We start from the raw sequence: 15,075 nt of genomic DNA, 5'->3' as shown, positions 1-15,075 counted from the left end.
CTGAAGGTGGTGTCTGTATTCCACTTTCTGGCCACAGGCACCTACCAGCACACAGTCGGACAGTTGCATGGCATTTCTCAGCCACTGTTCTCACGGACACTATTGCAAGTGCTCGATGCCCTCCTGCAGCACGCAGACGACTACATCTCCCTACCACGCTCGGAGCAGGAAATTACGAACACAAAAGTGGGATTCCATGCACTTGCCGGCATACCGGGTTGCATTGGTGCCATCGACTGCACCCATGTGGAATTGGTCGTCCCACATGCCATGGAGGCCCAGTACCGCAACCGAAAACAATTTCATTCTCTGAATGTACAAATGGTGTGTGACTCCAACAGGATCATTACACATTGTTGTGCCAGATTCCCTGGATCAACCCATGATTCTATGGTCTTGAGGAACTCTACAATACCACGCTACATGGAGCGACACGCAGGGAACAGATCCTGGCTACTCGGTGAGTCTCATTACATGCATGATAATGTGGGCTATGTGATTCGGCAATGCCCTGGCAGGAAGGGGGGGGGGTGTGCGTACGTAGCAATGGCATTCCACATCATACGTTTCTCGTCCACATACAGGTGATGCTGGATATCCACTGAAGAGATGGCTCCTCACACCAGTCCGGAACCCACGGGACCAGCATGAGGAGGACTACAACCATGCCCACTCACGTACCCGTGTAGTCATTGAACAGGCATTCGGCCTACTGAAGGGTCGTTTCCGCTGCCTCAGCAGGTCTGGCGGGGCACTCCTGTACCGCCATGAGAAGGTTGCAAAGATGGTCATGGCATGTGTCATGCTACACAACATGTGCGTACGTAGAAATGTGCCCATGCCCCCTGACGCAGAACTGCATGCACCTGAAGATGGTCATGATGAGGGTGGGGATGTGGCAGCACCTCAAGGAGTCCCCGAGGCACAGGAGGCCCGTGAAATTCGTCAGCATCTCATTGATGTATGCTTCTAGCACTCACGCCTGGTGGCTGATACATGGACACGGGACTCGTGGCACTGTGTGTGTCTGGGACATGCACAATATGGACTGTACGCCTATGATGGCCTAGTACACAAAGATCATTGTCCACACATCTCATTGGTTGATCGTGCATTGTTGATGGCATATGTGATATCATGTTAAACACCCTATCGACCCGCCACCCAAGTGAGCCCAACACACCCCCTCCACCCTCCTACCTCCCCCCCGAACACCAGTGTCCAAAGATGCTCATTGTCAGTGGGCAGTCGCTATTGCAAGCCCCCTCTGCGGGTATCGGGGGCACCCCTGCCTGTGGAGCGCAGGTTCCTCCCAGATCTACGTTGGGGGCTGCCCTGGACGGAACTTGCAACGGATGATGTCTCTGCCTGCTCACGTCCATGCATGTCCCTAAGGGTTTGCGAGAGCTCAGTGAGCACACGGCGCACTGCGGCAAGTTCGGCACATACGTCCTTGGACGTCGCATGCAGTTCCCCCCTCAGGCTCTCGGTGCTTCTCTCCATTTGGACTCTCAGGCTCTCGGTGCTACTCTCCATTTGTGCCCTTAGTGTCTCTGTACCTCTCTCAATTTCTGCCCTAAGTGTCTCAGTTGATGTTTCTATGTCTGCCTTAGTGCCCCCACATTCATCGGCATGGTCCTTGAGGAGCGTGGCCAGTTGCTGCTGTTGCACGATTAACTGGTCGAGGGACTGTTGCCTCTGCTGGGCCATGGCCATTTGCGGGGGTGTCACAGAGGGGCTGTTGTCCTCATGTTGCCTTGCCACAGGGCTTGTGGGGGATGGCCAGTCGTTGTCTTGTGGGTGCCCCTGCGTGGTATCCTCATGTTGTACGGGATGGGACAGACAGGGGGATTGGGACAGGTCATGGATGGATCTGACTTCGACATCCCCGTTTTCTGTGTCCGAGCATGCTGCCATCAATGGGGTGTCACCTATGGCGCTGCTGCCACCAGAGGCAGTGCCTTCTGTGGCATCCGTTGGGGGGACCTGTGGTGGTGGTGGTGTGGGCATGCTGGCTGCTGGGGTGCCTGTTGATGTTCCCTCCTCTGTGCTGCCACCTGATTTGTGCTGCTGCCGTGTCTTGATGCGTGCAGCTGAGGTGGAGGGTCTTTGGCCGTTGGTCTTGGCCCTCTTTGCAGGTGTGCTGGTAGGGGTGTCCTGGAGCTCGTCGTTTGGATCGGACCCTGTGGTGGAGTAAAGGAGGGCGAGGGTTATTGATGGGTCTGTGGGAATTGGAATGGCATTGTATCACATGCATTGGGGTGGTGCCTGAGGGTGATTTGGGTCGGGGCCTTGGAGGTGCTTTCATTTGTGTGTGGAGTGAGGGTGCAGTTGTCTGGCAGCCTGCAGTTAGGGTGTGCCTGCTGCACGTGTATTGCGTGTTTTAGGGTTTTTTAATTATTTATGTATTTATTGTGGGTTTTAACGTGCGCTATCAGGCCGATGTGTGTGGACGTTCTCCTGGACATGTGTTTCTGTTGCACTATGTGGACGCATGGTACTTCACATGGATGGACTTTGTGGATTTGGCATTGTTTTATTTGGCCCACCTACCTGAATCTTCGGATGTCTGCACTCCTTTCTCCATCCCTCCGACTCCCTCTATGCTCTCCATTCCGATGGTGGAGGCACAGATTTCTTCCCAGGGGGTCAACTTGATGGGTGATTCAGGACCTCCCCCGGTGGCTGTGGCAATGTTGCGGTTGGCAGAGAGTATGCTGCGGACGCGTATCCGCAGGTCGTCCCATCGCTTACGGCATTGCGGTGGGGTGCGGGGTGCGGTCCCCACCGCACTTACCCGCTGTGCCACCAGAGCCCATATGCCCTTCTTGTTTGCAAGTGCCGTCCTGGTCATTTGCGTGGAGAAGACGACGGCAGCATTCTCCTGGAGGGTCTCTGTTAGCACGGTGAGTTCCTCACGGGAGAAGTGGACCTGCCGCTTGCGGTCGCACGCTTTCTTCGCTACTTTTCCCATTTTTCTTGGTTTCGCTAGGGTGGATGACGGGTTGGGGTGTGTCTCAGGGTAGTGATTTTAGTGGTTGTGTGGTTTTAGTGGTTTTATAGGTGTACGGCGGGATGTTTCCCGTTCCGGGCCCATGCTTTAACTTCCGTTTCCGTATATTTCCGGTCACCGTACTTTCCGGTAGGCGCACACTGCGGTGTCCGCTGTGATGGCTGGCGGTATTGCACCTAGGGCGCCGTACGGCGGCGGTGTGGGCCGTTTTGGGGTCATTTCCGCCATCGCGGACTTTGCACTTCCGCCATGCCGTGGTGCTCGTGCCCGATGGGTCGGAATGGGCCGCACTTTGCTCCTTCGTGCAATGGCGGAAACGCTATTTACGCTGTGGCGGTCCGGTCAGTCACTTTCCGCCAGGGTCGTAATGAGGGCCATAGTGTTTTACTAGAAATTGAATGTTTGTTAGAGGTCTGTAGGTGGTTATGACCCTGAGGTCATCATTGATTTTTTTCAGTGGTGTGATGGTAGATTTTCTGATGGAGCCATAATCCCTGATTTTAATGAGGTGTTGAAGAGCTAGCCTAGGCGTGGTTCTAATGTTTGGATTTGTTCTTTGATGATTGATGCCGAGTATGCTGAAGTAAGAGTTGTTGGTGCTTTTATCTGTGAAACTGTTTTAAGACTGGTGTACTCAGCCGTGGGCTGGAATTTGGTTGGCGGTGGACCAGTTTGTAGGGGAGTCATTAGTACCTTTTACCAGTTTTACATTTGTTTCATTGGTACCTTGCATAGTTGCTAGTATTTTCACACTTTTATTGATGAAGAAGTTAGCCATATTATAAGTAAACGTTTGGGTTGGCGTGATCTAATTTTTGGCCTGTTCTGTGTTTGATAGTTCACTCAAAATATTAAAGAGCATGGGATTTGGTATAAGTTTTATGTCTTGGATTAAGCTGCTTTACACTGATCCTACTGCTGACGTTAATACTAATGGCTTACGATCAGGCTCTTTTGTGTTGAAAAGAGGAACGAGGCAAGCGTGACCTCTGTCCCCCTTATTGTTTGTTATTGGGATTGAACCTTTAGCCGTAGCATTTAGAATTGAGTCTGGATTGCTCGGATGGAGCTGATGGGGGTTACAACAAAAATGGTGGCTATATGCCGATGATTTATTTTTGGTTCTCAGGAATCTTAAAAAGTCTTTACCAGTACTTATGGACATCTTGTCTTTTTTTAATCTGTGTTCATGCTATAAAATGAATTGGGCAAAGTCGGAAGTACTGCCTCTTGTGCCACATTGTGATAAGCAGTTCATATCAAATTTGGGATTCAAGTGGTGTGTCGAAAAAAGTTGTTGTACTTGGGGGTATGGATTAGACCTAGGATTACTGACTTTGTACAGTAGAACTTGAAAATGGTTTGTACTGATTTCAGACAGGATTTGGAGCGATGGAGTTTATTGCATCTCTCCCTCTGGGGGAAGGTCAATGCTCTCAAGATGGTCACAACACCTCGGATCAATTATGTCCCGAGCATGATTCTGCTGAATATTGACATGAAAAATTGGAAACAACTAGATAGACTCCTTCAAAATTTCTTCTGGGACCAAAAACCGCCCAGATTAAAAGTTTGTAAATTGCAATTACCTTCGGCAAAGAGTGGGTTAGGGGTGCCAAATTTTAGGGCTTATCATCTGGCGTCCATTTCCCACTTCTTGGCGCTTTCCTAGAACCTGAACTGGATGAGTGGGTGATTGCTGAGACTAGCTATAATGGACCTCTCTCGCCTAGGGCGATTTTAACCTCTGTTTCGAGGTCTGGCTGTGTAAAAGATCCCTTAATTGCGGGATTGAGGAGTTCCTGGAAGAAATTGAATGATGCGCTTAGGGATCCGGGGGCATCAGTTTGGATGAATTTGAGCATTAGCATTAGACTGGAGGGTAAAGTTATATTTTGGCCTGAGTGGTTTCTTGGTGGTGTAACGTGGATTACTGATCTTTTAAGAAATGGAAAATGGATGACAGCCAGAGAAATGCAGATACACTTCAAAATTTCTAATTTTAATATCTCAGATTATCGGAAACTCAGAAGAGTTATTGGTGAGGTTAATGTGGAGGTGAGGCTGAATTTGGACTTGTTCACCATGACACCAAAGTTGAGAGAAGGTGGTTTAGCCAGCCGAGTTTACGGATTGATTATGGCAGAGTACAAAGGCAATGACTCTTAGAGGGAACAATGGAGTCAGAGGATTGAAAGTGATATTCCGGATGAACTCTGGTCAAGAATGTGTGGGAATCTTAGACTTTGTTCCTTGGGGCTCACAGAAAGATCTCGTCAGATTAAGATTTTGAATCGGATTTTCTGGACCTCCGAGAGAGGTGTAATGGACAATTCTAATTGTTGGGCATGTGTGCATGACACTGGCACCCTTGAGCATATGTTGTGGGACTGTAGGAGAGTGAGGAAAGGAAACTTGCACTGTTTGAGAAGATTTGGGGGAAGTTTCTCTCATTGTACTAGAGTTATAATGTGCTTTTTGTGAACCTGGGATGGAGGGAGTGGGGGTATGTTGGGGAGGACTTTATTGAATGTACAGATGATGTATATAGTTCATTTTGTCTAGTTTAATCTGATCATTTTGTTTTTTGTATATTTGTAAACTAAAATGCATTTTTATTCTGGAATTCTAGAATCTTATTCAAGTAGAGGTATTGTTTAGATCTCTTGCAAGTAATTGTTAGGTTAGAATTTTCATTTTATGCCAAATTCCCTTCACCTCTGAGACCCCTAGCTCTTTTTGCTGGACATGTGGATTTCTTTTCTCTGTTCCTGAGTGAGTGGGAACCTTTTTCCCTCACTCACCCTTTCTTTTACTCTTATCTATGGGAGGCATGTTATGTCTCTCCATACTTTATTTTTGGAGTCATACTTTCCTATAACTTTTTTGTCATCTGTAATTTACTCTTTCAGCATGCAGCACTTTCTGTGCAGTGTTGCTGGGGAGTCCCTTGGGCTTCCCTTTTTATTTTCTCGTATTTTCCTTGTGTGAACTACTGTTCCCAAGGGTAGGGGGATACTTGTTATCCTCTATACATGTTATATTGTGAGATCAGCACACTTTACCTTATGTGGAGTGCTGAGGGGCTACACTTTATCCCCCTTCTCACTGCTCCAGTAAGCATACCTGAATGGCTGGTGGCAGTGGACGTGTGCTACCGACTTTTGTGTGATTTTTACTCGCAGGCTGTGTTCACAGCCACGGTAAGGCACAGACGGGTTGCCCCTGACCCAAAATGGTGACTGTATTCTATTTTTGCCATTTCTTGTGTGCTTGTTCTTTCTTTGTCCTTCTACTGCCGTGCTGGGTGGGGGAGGTCCTGGTTTGACTTTTTGAAGCCTGCCAAGCCAAGGCTCCAGAGTGTCTGTGATGACAGGAAACGAGGGACGAGTCCAAAACTCTGCAGTCCTTTGTCTTTTGACATGCCTGCCTGTAACGAGTTCTAACTGGGAGGCTGGCTATCCTGAAAGGACAGCCACCCCACAAAGTGTGAATGTAGCATGATTGCTGATTGACTGAGTTCCTGCATAAATTTCTTGGATCCTGAGGCTGAAGACAAGTCAACCACTGGAGCTGAATCCAATGAGGAAGAAGAAGAGAAGATGCCTTTAGCTACTTCCAGTGACCAGAGATGCCTACTGAGTGACCGCTGCTTTGCTGACCCCTCCTTCCACGTGACAGAGAAATCTTGAAGAGGGCGACCCCAACCCTTGGACTGGTGGGACCAATCAGTCTTAAGAAGACCTGCATGTTGAGCAATCCCACGACGAGCTGTGATCTTCCTAGGCTGCAAACCACCAATACCCTGGGACCACGAGGCTGAATGCAGTGCATCGTCTTCCGGAGAACAAATCTCTCTGAAACTTTGGGGGACTCCTTATGTACCTCCAGAGGCAAGATTCCACTCCTTGAAGTCCCCTCACCAGAGTGCTGGATCGAGAAAGCGAGGTGAATCGTTCAGACGACAACCGTTCTTCATCTAGTGTCTGGAAAAGGGCGCCAAAGCCACAGAGCCGCGAGAAGCACAGAAGAATCCTTTGCGGGGAGCCTTTCCACTCCACTGCCGCTGCATTTTCGCATCCAGTATCCTTTTGTCGTCTGAAAACCGGGAACCCAGGAACTGGGTTCTGTAGCTTCTGCATCGTGAGCGCGTCCACCTGCATCACCTTTTTCATTGCTGAGGTACTGTGGGACCAAGGTAACACTTACCTAAAGTCGTTGTGGCCCTCCTGTGTGGCTAGGATGGTGATTCGTACATTTGGGCGTTCGCCCATACATGTTCGCCCAGGCCTAACATTGGAACACATGCAGGGAGCCTTCTACGAAGTCCCTGAACCCTTTGACCAACTTTAAAGTACTGTACTTAATTGTTACACAAGATATCCTCTGGAACTCTGAATTTCCTACAGTTGTGTCTGATCCTGTTCTGCCTACTGCTGACCACTGGACCACCAGGGTCCCCTTCTGCCTTTGAGAACACTCATGTTTAAATTAGGGAAGGTGCCTCTGTGGAGGATGTTGGTATTGTAAATGTATATTCCTAAAACAGAAATGGTTACATGTGTTGCAAAGTACTTACTTTCTAAGGTTGGTAGTGTCATTGTATTATTCCTGAAACAGAATAAGTTACAAAAGTGGCCAAGTACTTACCTACAATGTTGGTAGTATAACTCTATTATTTCTGAAACAGAATAAGTGACATTGTTTACTACAAATTGGGTTTTACTTACCTTGAATTGCGCACTGCTATTCAAAAAGTCTTGTATACTGTGGTTTACTTACCAGCAGTATTGTATTGGTTTTTACACTTTGCTTATTGTGTATGATATTACTTACCTTTCTAAAGAATTCTCTTTGCCTGTGTGTATATGAAATTACCCTTTATTTTTACATATATGTGTATAAGTGTTTCATTGGACCATATGTATACTACTACTTCTTTGTACCTTCCTACTGCCCTCTCTCCCTCCTAAGATAAGCCTAGCTGCTTTGCCATAGCTACCTCTATATTGAATGGTACAGGCCTGTACTAAGAGTTTGAGTTCTGTATTGCTCAAGGGATAGTTTTACATAGGTGGACTTTAGAAAAACTGTTCAAACAGTAATCATATACTCTTGTTTGTCGCACACATGCCATTTTACTTCCTATGATATCATATTTAGAAGCAAGGCCCAAAGGTGCAGAAGGATGCATCCTAATAGTAAGGAGACAACAAGGAGAAATTAAACACGGTAGGTGACCTTGGAAAAAATCTAGATTAAAGGTAAAATAAATGTAGTCAAGTTGCCACCATTGCAAACCATCTCCCTTCTAAGATCTCCTACCTCCTTATACTATACACACAAATCCCCTACAGACGGCCGCTGCATGCCTAGCTGTTAGCACAGCAACACTAATCAAGCCATGACTAAGCTCCCCCTCTTTATCCTTATCACAACATCCCACATCAGCAGCTAACCAGACCTAAAGTGCTGTAGCCTATCAGGTTATGGGCTATTCTCTGTGGATAATATACTCCTAAGTGTCTCAGTCAAGCCCATAGAAAGCAGATTTGAGCACAGGAACCTGTTACTTCCATTCTGTGTCCATCAACATCACAGGTTTCACATCTGCCTCTCCACCTGTTCCTCTAATGACCCCCAATCCACTTTGTCTTGAAGAGCCACCTGCAGCGAGGTCATCATAAGTAGCAGAAGATTGCTATTCAAGATCACTTACATTATGTCGTTCACCGGGATGGTTGGGTCATTAGAGGGTTTTTCAAAAAAAAGGTAGGACAGTTGCAGACTTAAAGGAGGTTGGGAAGATAACAGAGATATGAGGGCAGGTGTTTCGGACTAAGTGTTTGACCATTTGAGGAGCAAACAGGTCCATATCGCAACAAGGGTGTTAGGAGGGTTTTTTAAAGTCATGACCTGGATTTTCTAAAGCCACGACCTGGGGTAAAGACTTTGAAAAGCCATCCTAGGGTTAGGAAGATTATTCACAATCCCAGTTGAGCAAAAACACTCTCCTAAGTAGCATTGACCAAACAGAAAGGCTGAACTAAGTAGGAAGGGGACACTGCTGTGTAGTAAAGTTAATACTTAGAAGAACTGATCAGGAAAAGATTCACGCCGGTACGTTATGAAAAGAACACTCATTTATTACAACACTACACTAAGGCACACAATAAATATTTCAAGGTAAGTAAAAATAATTCCGTACATAAATACAGCTCACATTTAGCTAATCCTCTCTTACACACTTCTTTAGAATGACAAGCAGTTATTCAAACAATGAATGCATTACTGAAGTAGAGGGAACAGAGGTTAATCACACATCAATACACAGACCTTACAATTATAAAGTACCCAGCACAAGAGCCTGTACCAAGTATCTGGTAGCCTTTTAGGTGTTTAAAAGGTTCCTGAGTGGAGAGATGAGTGGTCCAGGAGGGCTCACTCAGATAGTGCAGGGAAGGTACTGGAGCAATTTAGTGCAGGGAAAATGCAACATGTGAATTAGGGACCGAAGGGTCCTCAATGACAGAATCTCCAATGCTACCTCCAGGAGCAGAGAACTGTTCACCATCTTCAGTGAGCTAGAGACTTCTATACCCCCCCTCTCTGCCAATGCACCAACATAGCTTGGTGCACCACGATTCAAGATGCCCTCTCTGGCAGAATAGAGCTGCTCACTGCCAAGATCATTGCCAAAAAAGCCCTCCTCAACAGTAAGGGACCCCCACCTGAGCTGGAGGACCCCACCAGTGAGTCCCAGACCCCTAACTCCCCCACTTTTGCTTTCTCTCCAGTTACACTAGAACAAGTCCTCAAGGATTCAAGCGCTATATAAACACAATAAATACAAAATACAAACACCATTAAATCCCTGAAACCATCCGAGAGCAAAAGTGACTCTTGCCCAGGCCACATTGTCAAGCTCTGCGCCTCTACGCTTGCACCCATCATCACTGACTTTGCCAACGTCCCGTTCACTACCAATGTGGTGCCAACCGACATCAAATCTGCCTGGATAGCACCCCAGCTAAAAAAAACTCCCTTGTTCCTGCTATCACTACCAACTGCAGAACTTGCACCACAGTCCCCTTCCTGCTTAAAATTATAGATTGTCTTGCCTATAGACAAGTCCAACATTTCCTCTAGCAAAACCACCTGCTTAGTAACAGGCAATCTGGCTTTCGTCTCAAGCTCGGTACGTAAACGGCCCTGCTTAATCTAAAAATCCAAATGGACTCCATCTGTGACTCCGGCAACCTAGCAATTCTATTGCTATTAGACCTATCTGCTTCATTCGGCCTTATCGATCACGACATTTTTTGTCTTCACCTCTTCCAGCATTTCCACTTCTCTCCTGAGGCCTGTGCCTGGATCAAATTCTTTTTTGAGTGATTGTACCTCAGAAATCCTCATTGGGGAATCTTCTGCTGACCCTATTCCTGCCCCCCTGGGTGTTCCCCAAGGATCATGCCTTTCCTCTACACTCTACAATATATATACTAAACCCCTCTTTGACCTACGGACGCCAGGAAGATCATTTACACTAACCACGCTGACGACACCCAATTCTCATTCCCATCACAGGTGACCACACTGGAGACACGGCTACTATAAACACTTTGTACAGCACTTTCCAAAACTGCATGCCACTCACAACTTATGCCTTAATGATGAAGAAACTGAGCTCCTCATCATCTGCTCACCTCATCGACTCTTAACATCCTGAGTCCTCCTTCTCCTCCACCTGCATCGATGGATCTGACATCCCCATCCTCAAAAACATAAAAACACTGGAAGTCCACCTTTAAGCTGACATAGCAATGACACAACATATCAATGCCCTTGCCTCCTAGACTGCCTACACTGTAAGACTCATTTCACTTAGCAGGCAATTCCTCTCTCCAAGCAATTGCCTCACCATGGCCCTGATTCTCTCAAAATTGGATTATTGCAATGCCCTTTTTATGGGCACAACTTCCACCAACTTTTCCAAAATCCATCTGCTCCAGAACAAAGCACTTAGTGCTGCCCTGGGCCTAAAACGCTCTGACCACATCTCAGCCATTAGACGCAAATTACACTGGGTCCCCATCAAAGCACGAGTTGCTTTCAAAACACTGGCCATCGATCACAGGTGCATCCACCAAGAAGCCCCGTCCTACCTAAACAGCTGCATATCCAAAAGTGTCCCAGCACGAGCACTTGGGTCTAGCACCAGCACACTCCTTACTACCCTACACTTTAAGTGCAAAAGATCTGGTGGTAGCTTCTGCGTCACAACTCCTACACTTTGGTACTCCTTACCCGCTCACATCCGTAACAATCATTTGCTCACAACCTATAAGAAACTTGTCAAGACCAGGCTCTTTGACAAATATGAGTAACAAATGTCTTTCATGCTATGCCTTGCCTGCTTTTTTCTTTTCATGTCATGCATGCTATCTGCTCCTGTACAAAACGCTGTGATACCCTTGGGTTTGGGTGTTACAGAAATGTCAAAAATAATAAATAAGGGTCTTAAATCGAGTTGTAGGGAAAGGAGGAGTAGCTACCACCCCCGGGTTTCACAAGGAAGACCCACAGAAGTACTGACCCAGGCACCACTGACCTGGGCCAGGCTTGGATAGTGCTAAGGTATTCCAGGAATTTGCACTCCATGCAAACCCAATAGGGAGCAGGGCAGTTCAAGAGATATAAGTAATCTCAGGCCCCCGGAGCCCCTAGAAAATTAACCGTCCCAGGCAACAGTATATTGCAGGGGAAGACGTACCTCACTGTTGTTTTTGCCTTGCAGGGTTGTCAGGTTGCGGGCTCAAAAGCGAGCACGGTTCGTCGGCTCCAGGTTCCTCTCTACATCTCAGACTGTAGGGTGACATCCAGATTCAGTCCCATGACAAAGGAAAGACCCAGACAGATATGGATGCGGTTCTAGGTCAAAAGTTCGAAAGTTCGAAAACAAAAGGCTTGAATTCGATCATGGTTGCATGTCTTGCATTACCCCGGAAGGAGTCAGAAGGCTCTTGACAACTCGCCAGCAGAGCAGATTTTCAGAGTCCCAGCAGAGCCTCAAGGACACAAACAAAGAGTTTCAGCTGATTGGCGGGCCAGAAGTACGGGAACGAGGAACAGCCTGATCCCAGCCTTGCAGAAGAAATGCAAATATGCCTGGTGTGACGACCAAAAACAGGTGACGTACCTCTTGCAGGACAGGTGACTGGTTGGGTCCACTAGTTTTAGGGGGAAAGTCACTGCGCAGAGCTCTTCCCTGTCGATTAGAAGGTCAAGGTTTGCAACGCAGTAGTATTGGCTGAGCCAATGCTGGTTTATGCAGCAGTCCTCTGGCATCCATGGGTCGCCTTCTTCTTTGGATGTTGTTCGGCTCCAGTGATCGACTTTGCTCCTGGGTCCAGCTAATCTTCTAACATACAAAATCTGGGCTGGGGGTGACCTCAGCCGTCCAATAAGAACACTTGCAACAATTAACCTTGGAGGTGGCTGTCCAGTAGTGGACAGTCAGCCTCTCAGAATCTGCCCAGCAACATCCAAGCCCCTGTAGGAATGGGGATTGGGGTAGACAGACACTCTCCCCACTTCCTGCCAGCACACACGTAAAGGAGAGCCATCATGGGCTTCTTGAAAGAAGTCTGCCAAGATGCATTGAGAAAAGGGACCCTTCCCCACCTGGCACAATAAAAAGATGGCCAACAAAGGGCAGGCCATCCTGAACAGGACTTAAAACATTACGAGATGCCAATTTGAGTATGTCTCCTTAAGTGCATTATTGCGGCTAAAGGGCACCCTTGGATAATGCATCCAGAAAGGAGGCAAAAAAGTAGCGCCTGCCACTAGCCTGTTCAGAGGATGCTGGAAAGGTACTAAAAAGGCTGCTTAGAACAAAGAGAAGTGGAAGAAGGGGATACAAATTTACCACACAACACTCCATGTAATATGGCCTGTGCTGCAAAAGGTAAAGCACATAAGCCCTAAAAGGGATATGACCACTCCTGTATTGGTAGGTACAAGGACCTACCAGTGAACCCTAAATTATATTGCAAAAAGGGCCCTAAGGCTCCCTGGCAGCACACCACATAAGGTGGGGGGCGCTGTTATCAGAAAGCATGGAAGCCAAAAGGAAGGGGAGAGGTATCCCCCCACTGAAACCTTGGAAGAAGTGTCCAGTATCCCCAGAACAAAAGTAAATGCAGGAGGTGAGTGATATGAAAACATTCTCCCTCACCTTCAAAGTCAACCAAAAAATCCCATTGAGTCCATGGGCATTAGACAATTAAAATTAATAATAGTCAAGTATTGGAGACTATAAATATGTTGACTACTGTTAGTGCCTTGAGCATAATGGCCTTGGAAATCCACTTCAATATGGCTTCCGTAGTAAACACTCCACTGAGACTGCAGTCATGTATGTCTCAAACTTTCCCTAATGCTCACCACTCCAAACTCTCTTCTCCTCCTCCTCACCCTCCAGGACCTTGGATTTTGCAAATCTGCTCTTGCCTGGATCCCTTCCTGCCTGGAAGGTCGATCCTTTAAAATCTCGTGGAACTCGCAAAAACATCTGACCTCACACCCCTGCCTGTCGGCAACCCCAAGGATTTTGTTCGTGGACCTCTGCTCTTTACCCTTTACACCTCTGCTCTAGGAAGACCTATCTCATCATTTGGCTTTCACTATCACCTTTGTGCTGATGACACTTGTCAGGAAAGTTGTCTCTTTAGTAACTTTCCCTCCATTTCTATGGACCCACAAACCTTTTGCTTTTGTTTTTTACCTTTGTCCTGTCTTTTTGCAGTGCAGTAAAGCCTTATGTTTCACTATACTGGCTTTTTGCTCATTGTTATGGGGTAACTGACTAGTCCATCCGACTGTCAGTACTGTGAAACTATGTTTCCCTAATCTTTTCACTGTTACTACTTTTGTTAGCGTTTTATCATTGCACAATGCATCTTTCAATGCAGCGCAACGTGGTAACGTTTTGCATGACCCTATACTACACTCAAAGGGATTTTTGGTTACCTGAAAATGTGCCTAAAAATATAGTGGTGGCAGCCGTTACTTTTTACAACTTTTTACTTATTTTTCTTTGCCTTCCCGCGTTTACCACAAATGGCTACTGACTGTGGCTAGTGTCCCAACATAGCTGTGTCACAAGGTTTGTTGTTTGTGCCTTAGCCATCTTGTCTTGTTCCCTTCCTCCTGCCTTTCCAGGTCAGGAAATTCCTTTTTTGGGCTTGCATTGTCTGGGAAAAGCTGCACTTTTCGCGGGCTGGTGCAGGGCGTTTTGTGTAGGAAGCCTGGAAGTGGTCTGGGACTGTCTGGCCCAAATCTACAAACTGGTTTCGGTGTGTCTGGAGTTGTATGCATGAGTTTGCCAACAGTGGTCCCTGATTGAACCACTGATGGGGTGTGTGTGCAGGGCAGATCTCCAATTGGGTGCCCCAATTTTAGTGTTCACATGTGTTTTGCATACAAAGAGGAATCCTGCAGCATTCTCCAGAGATCCTGTGAGGAGCCAAGTGTCCACAGTGCCGTGAAGACTTGTGACGAAACCATGGACCCGTCCTAAGAAGGCCTAGCAACCAACGTTTGATGCAGTCCCGGTGGAGCCCTGTCTGGCAAGTGATCTTCAAAAGTCATTCAGTGGATCTTCGACCCTTGGAGTGGTGGGATCAACCATTCCTGAAGCCTGCAAAGTACACTGCGAGTGGGATCAATCGGAAGCATTCCTAGAGCACCCAGTGGACTGGCCAGCTCCCATTTTGGTTACCGCGGGGGAGGCATTGTCATTCCGAGTTCTGGCTCGAGACTTGGGGAACACTCAGCTTGTCCTGCAAGAGTCCCTTCAGTGAAAGTTCAGTGTTTCAGCTTCAACGGAACCTGAGATAGAAGGTTGATTCCGACTGTGACATCTGTGTCCCCTGCTGTTGCCGTGCAACAGTGACAAATGCTGGAACCGTCTTTCCCACGCCTGCTTGTGTGCTTATTGGAGACCTGCACCGGTGTGAGCTCCATTCTTCGACCGGAACAGATTGCACCAGCTTCTG

General features: G+C 47.2%; 1 protein-coding gene across 2 annotated transcripts in view; it reads left to right on the top strand.

Annotated features, from left to right (window-relative positions):
* LOC138539878 (interferon-induced protein 44-like) overlaps nt 1–15,075 on the top strand; it is a 1,550,577-nt gene that overhangs the window by 777,120 nt on the left and 758,382 nt on the right. The window lies entirely within an intron of this gene.

The sequence above is a fragment of the Ambystoma mexicanum genome, chromosome 1q, assembly GCF_040938575.1.
Source record: "Ambystoma mexicanum isolate Mex_15411 chromosome 1q, UKY_AmexF1_1, whole genome shotgun sequence".
NCBI lineage: Eukaryota > Metazoa > Chordata > Amphibia > Caudata > Ambystomatidae > Ambystoma > Ambystoma mexicanum.
This window is presented reverse-complemented; position numbering and strand designations above follow the sequence as displayed.